The sequence below is a fragment of the Nanorana parkeri genome, unplaced genomic scaffold (genome assembly GCF_000935625.1).
Source record: "Nanorana parkeri isolate BGI_ZX_2015 unplaced genomic scaffold, ASM93562v1 scaffold2161, whole genome shotgun sequence".
Lineage (NCBI taxonomy): Eukaryota > Metazoa > Chordata > Amphibia > Anura > Dicroglossidae > Nanorana > Nanorana parkeri.
The window spans coordinates 157,434-164,079 of record NW_017308429.1 but is presented as its reverse complement, the minus strand read 5'-3'; positions in this window follow the sequence as shown (position 1 = coordinate 164,079).

Below are 6,646 nucleotides of genomic sequence, written 5' to 3'. Positions count from 1 at the left end.
ATAACTTGGATGACTTGGATGACCAGTGAAACGTCTTCAAGGAAAAATAATACAGCAAGTCCAGTTGCCTTGTCTTATTTTTTACAGATATACCATGACCTGGATGAATGAGAACCTTCAAAGACATTATTTATGAATGTTAGAAAAAATTCCCATATTTTCACAAGACAACAGCTAAGCTACAGTTTTTACACATTTACCACTGGGAAATGGCTAACGTGGCACACTTCTTACTCTCATCCTCAAATAATTTTCTTCCAGGCCAGGGATATTATATCTAAGTACACACATGTGACTTCTGCTGACTGAAATGTTTTCTGCATACAGATATGTGCCTGTGATGTTACCTGGGTGCCTAGTTTAAAAGTTGTCCAGTGCACTGTATTGTTGCTTGGGCAAAAAAAAGGTTCCTGTTAGGTTGATGTCTCTTGCTAACACTTCTGTATTCTATTTGATCATCCTGATTGTTAATTGACTAAACACTTTAAACTCTGTCTTGAGGTGCCCACACACCTTCCGATAATCGTACGATAATCGCGTGAAATCCCACGATCATGCGATTATCGTAAGGTGTGTGGGAGCCGTGCGACCTCTGCTACTGTAAGGTCGCACAACTTTTACCTTAGGAATATGTTCGAAAACCAGCCGAACATCGTACGATGTTCGCCTGGTTTGTGGCATGTTCTCAAGATAAAAGCTGCACGGGCCGGTGTGCGCAAGCGCACACTGCCCTTCAGCATTGCGGTCTTTGGAAGCCCGCCCCTCAGTGGGGCGGGCTTGCGATTATCGCAAGTACGATCTGCCTGTCCAAGATTATACACTACAGGGAAATTACACAGATTTAACAGATAATATGTTTATGATTTATATGTGAACCATTTTATTTGTTTTACATATATTATTTTTTTTTCCAAAAACCAGAAACACATCACTTGCGGGATCCAATGGGAATCCAGCTTTTAACATCTCAGGTAGGTATGGGGCAAGATCCTCACCCCTTTGATGTCTTTGGTCTAATAGGGAGCACCATATTTCCTATAAGGTGCAATCAGTAATGTCATACAAGGGGCATCTTCTATGTACACCACTTCCCTAATACGAAAGTACTACTGTATTTTTCTCTGTGACTTCAGGTCACCTGGGGGAGACTCCTTGTTCTCTTTTTGTATAAGGGATGGCTTTCTGCCGTTATGCACTTAGTCAACTGGCAAATGCATACTGTATCTCTCAACTTAGATGAGAAAAAGGGATACCTTTCAGCACAAAGTATAGGACACACCCAAGAATGTATATGCCAAAATTAATTGTTTAAACCCAGAATTGTTTTTTTTTTCACCATTACTTTTCCTTTATACTGGCTTTTTGAAATAGGAAACAGGATAGTTAAGGGATAGCATGAAGGTTTTGGGGCACAATAACACTTTTGATAGTTAAGCAGAACACTTTCATAGATATCGGTACTTCAGACCAAAAAGAGGGACAACTGAGGAGGAAAGAGTGACTGAGGGATTTGGTTCCAATCGAGGGACATTTGGGAGGCATGTAAATGCCATGTTGGATCCTTTTTCCCAGTTAACTAATACTGTATGTATGAATGACTGAGTGGATTTTCTATTTCTGTCAACTCTAAATTTTCTTAAGCGGCAACTTAGTATTTTGTAGAAACATAAGGGACACATAAGGCAATAAATATAATTAAAAAGTTAAATATCTTACTGAATTTGTCACAAAGATAGACTTGAGGTCTACATTTATAATAGTATCATCAGAAGCTAGGGCATACCTTCCTAAGAGGCTACAGGGGTTATAGATGCTTTATGTAAATATAGTGCTCAGAGTGACTGGATTTCCCCGAGTTTTACTAAGGGCTTGTTCACACCGCATCAAAACTGCGTCCAATGTATTCCAATGGTATTTTGGGCTCTAGTTCACATCGCAGCGTTCAGTTCCAGAGCATGTAAAAAAACTGCAGCAAGCCCTATTTTACCTGCCCTGGAACTCATGCAAACGCATAAAAATCGCATGCAAATGCCCTGGAACGCACTGGAAGGCCCTTTTTTTAACCAGAAACGGCCCGGAACGCAGCAAAAAACGCGGTATAACACACTGCTAGGCGTGTGCAGAAACTCATGCAGATCTGGTCTGCATTTGGTGTGAACAAGCCCTAACCGGTAGTAAACAAAATTACATTCAGACTCTCGGCAGTGCTCAATATTGCACAAATAAATTGTCCAGCATGTTGGAGAATCAAGTGACTGGACACCAGTCCCTCCATTCTCTGTTCATCAGCCAAGCTGAGGACAATATGCTGAGTTCCAATGCTACAGCAGTATCTTGGGTAACAGTGAGACATCTCACTATCTGTCATTGTTAATAGGAAATCTTGCTACATATAGCCTCCCTTGTTGAATAATAAACTATTTATTTGACCAGAGTTTTGGCTACATTGCAAATCTTGGGAACATGTCTCTTCGCCATATAATCTGTAAAGGTGCCCATACACTGCACAATTCTTGTACGAGAATTGCGGGAAATCCCACGATCCCCCTCTGGGGGGCGGGCTTGCGATGATCGCAAGTATGATCTGCCTGTCCAAGATGGGCAGATCGTACGTTTTTTTAAGTACTTTACAACCCTCGCAAGACAAAAGTCTTGCGAGGGTTGTAAAGTGTACGGGCACCTTAAGACTTTCAGAGCTTACTTTACAGAAATGTTTTTTAACATTTTTAAGAAACAGATACGAAGAGTGCAGATAACATGTTGCTTCACAAGTTCAGAGCCCTGACATTAATTAAACCTGAAACTCTGCAGGATTTTTTAAATAAAGTGGTGTGGGGAGCAAAGCTCTTATTGCAAAGTGCAGTGCCTAGGGCAAAATCTAATGCATTAGATGTCAGATTTTGTCTTTTCTGTAGCCTGTGTCCTCATAATGCCAGGTATACAATGGTGCTCATTGCATTGGAGGAAAGAATGTAGTGTCACTGTGACCGGGACCATCTCTTTAATGAGGCAGCCTGAGGTGACATGGGGAGGGTGGCATCTAGAGCAGCAACATCCCCCCATCTGGCGCCAGGCAGCAAAAAAGCTAGGGCCACCACTGACTTTACATAACTTATTATCAAAGCAGACTAGGGTGGAATCAACCTGTGCCACAAATACAACTGCCTGCAAGTTAGCTGAGAACATAATTAAACCAAACACAATTGGACCTCTTTTTTTACTAAGCAGCATCGAATCTGCCACAGTCGATATCAACTCTTCTGTGATATGTTCGTTTGATAACCTATCTTCCTCTCCTGCTGCTCCCCTGCTGCCCTGTGTACTTGTCATTTAGGTTTAGTGATTGTCCATTTAAGCACCATATACAGTACTATATCATAAGAGGAAGGGGAGAAGGCCCCATGCTCCAACATACCTAAAAGCATCAGGTATATCTAAGGCCTCCGGCAACAAACGGAGAAGACGGGAAGTGTGGCAAGAGTAAGTATTAGCAGAAAAGTGGGATGGGTCTTAAAAGGGAACCTGTTCCATTAGAAAAATTATTACAGATTTACTTGAAATTCTTGAGTCTCTAAGCCCAACGTCAGATCGAACACTGACTCTGTTTTCTAATGGTCACTCAGTATGCCTATTCAATACGTCTTTTATTCAAGTGCACTATATTTTGTCTTTTAATGGTTCATTAAAAATCCTACACTATGCCATTGAACTGAATTTTTTTAAATATTTTGTAGTGCTTTAATTTGGTAGCAGATTTGGAAAGATATATTTTTGGATATATATTTTTTAATTTATGAGTTTTTAACCAGGTAGTAATACTGAAACATTTTTCCCAAGAAAATTTTTATGTTTTATGTTTTTTGCATCCCCGGATATCTACTCCAAAATATAACAAACAAAGTATTCTAATTAAAGGTATATCATATAAGTTTGATTTTTATGTAACAAAGTGAAATGATAAAGCTCAGAATGAACATTTGTGTTTTAAATTACAATACGTCTTATGTTATTTTCCTGCACTATGATGTGTAAATTGTTGGCATAACAATAAAATAAGATTTGTATTAGGAAAAAGTAAAAATTAGATGTTTAAAAATAAGTTTTGCAGAGACACACTTCAACAAGATGGTGACATTCTAACAGGTTTGTTTCACTAACACCCTAAATTACATTAAGCTAGTTTATGTGAATGTGATGCAGGGGCATCGCTAGCAGCAGGCACCCAGGGCACATGCCCTGTATCTCCTGCCACGTGCCTGGGTTAGGGTTGCCACCTGTCCAGGATTCACCCGGACAGTTCGGGTTTTGAATGCTGTGTCCGGGTTTCATGGCAGCTGAAAACCGGACACAAGATGTCAGGCAGACAGGGGCAACCAAAATTGAGATAGGGGCTACGGGCCTCCCCACTGAAAATAGTGTCAACTGTGATATTTACATATTAATGGGTGATTCTATTTACATATGAATAAGCCGCGACTCATTCTCCCAAAAACATTTCTGTGCGTCGCTAGAGTGTTCGGGTTTCGATGGAAGAAAAGGTGGCAACCCTAGCCTGGGTCCTGGTCAGGAAGTGAGGCGGCATCTTCCACAGGCTGTAGCAGTGGCTGAGTGCCCAAATCACTACTAACAGAAAGCTGACAGCTTTGTAAATGTAAATGAACTTCCTGCTGCTGTAGCATCTGTTCACATGTCTCTGCTGTCACTGACAGAAGCCTTATGTCAGTAGCAGCAAACAGGTTAAGCCCCTCTCTCTGTTATTGCACTTTGGCCACACCCACTGTTCGCTGTGGCATGCTACTCAAGATGCAGTATTACTCTCCAGGTCTTTTACAAGCCTAGCAACACCCCTGGATTGATGCTCTTGCAATGAATGGGCTGCCTAAACACAACTCAAGTCAATGTATAAAAAAAACCCTGTGCATTACCACACTGCACCAGGAACCAGTATGATGTGAATGGGCCCTAAATAATGTGAATTCTCAAAAATTCAGCCTTAGTGTGTGAACAGACTCTGCTGCACAGTGCTGGGTAGCAGTAGAAGCACAGAAGATTTCAAAACGGCACAGAGATTGCTAGGCATTGTTCAAGCGCCATTTAAAATGGTGGTTAAAGAAAAACTGTCAGGAAAGAAATGTGGCCACTGATATTTTTGGCTTGTTGTTCTAATTCTGGTTTCAGTTCCTAGTAAACCAGTATTTAATATGGAAGTTCATACTTCTCAGACTTCAGTAGCAACATGTTTATTGCAGGCCAGTGAGTAGAAAGGGGGTGAAAATCGGTGTACAGTGCTAAAGCAAGACTACAGTCAAATTGTTAAAAACTGATAGCAGGTAGAAATTTATGACAGAAAAGGCTGCTATCATTTTTTTTAGCATTTGGACACTCAATACGGTGCAGTTGCAATTCAGTGTATAAGCCAAGTTCCAGGACAAAGCAAGTTCCATGCATATGGGTAGGAGTTAAATTTTCTGTGGCCACCTAACAATGAAGACTAGCTGAAGACAGAAGTCTCAGGCCCCGTGAAGAAGACTGGGAGAGGATTGGCACACAGCAAATGCGGACTTGTTATCACGGGAGGAGGGCATTTTAAGTGGTAAGATTGCCACAAGGTGCAAGTATCCACACCCACCCTTCCTTCAACAGTTTAAAATATATCAGAGAGGCAGTGTAGAGAGGATATGAGTGTGTTTTTTTTCATCCTGCAGATCTACCGCCACTATTCAAAAAGCAGCACAAAGCACCCCCTTGTAAAATAGTATCTTTCTGCTGCACTTTCTGATGGTGGCTGAATACACCAGGCATAGGTGAAGGAGGAACAGCTAAGGGGAAAAGGCTGCCCCCCTCCCACAAGGTGCTCCAAAGCACCCCATATTTTGTTCCCACATTTGCCATGGCTACCATGACATCTAGTAAATTCCATAAGCAGAACCTTGTTCCTGCAAACATTCAAACAATGGGTTCCTTGCAAGATAAGGCTATCGGCTCAGGCACTAGCCTTGCAGAGGGGATGATGGTGACAAGGCGTTCTATTGGTGTTAACTGCACGTTTTTTTTATATATTAAAGAGCTTTTGGCTTTGCCATCAAACACATCCCTGGGCTTTTATGACAATGTGGATGGAGGGTATTGATAGCATAATGTAAAAGGTGCACACTGATGTTTCAAAAGAACTGGAAGACTCACTCAACAGAAAATAATAACATATAGAACAGATTTTTAAAGCAGATCAATTTTTTTCTTATTGAAGCCACCAAATAAAAGTATTGAAATAAAAGAAACCCCTAAAAATGTGTGTATTATTTCATAAAAAACAGGCAGAAAAATTGTGCAGTCAATGGACAGTATCTAAGCAACTTTATGAGGCATTCATTTATGAGGGAAAGATCAGGCTAGTTTTATCATGAAACAAGAATTGGAGTGTATTAGCCAAAAATATTATTGTACAGACTTTTACAGCAGCTTTCACAAGACCAGAGAGGTTTTAAATCAAGAAATCTAATTTAGAGTGTATTCTCCTTTTACGAAAAAAATCCTGAAATATTGTGCAGACTCCAAGCACTTTTACTCAGTCACCAGCCAATGTTAAGTAGTGAAAATATTATAGTGAAATAAATAATAAAAAATATAATAAAATAAGTTCGAGTGC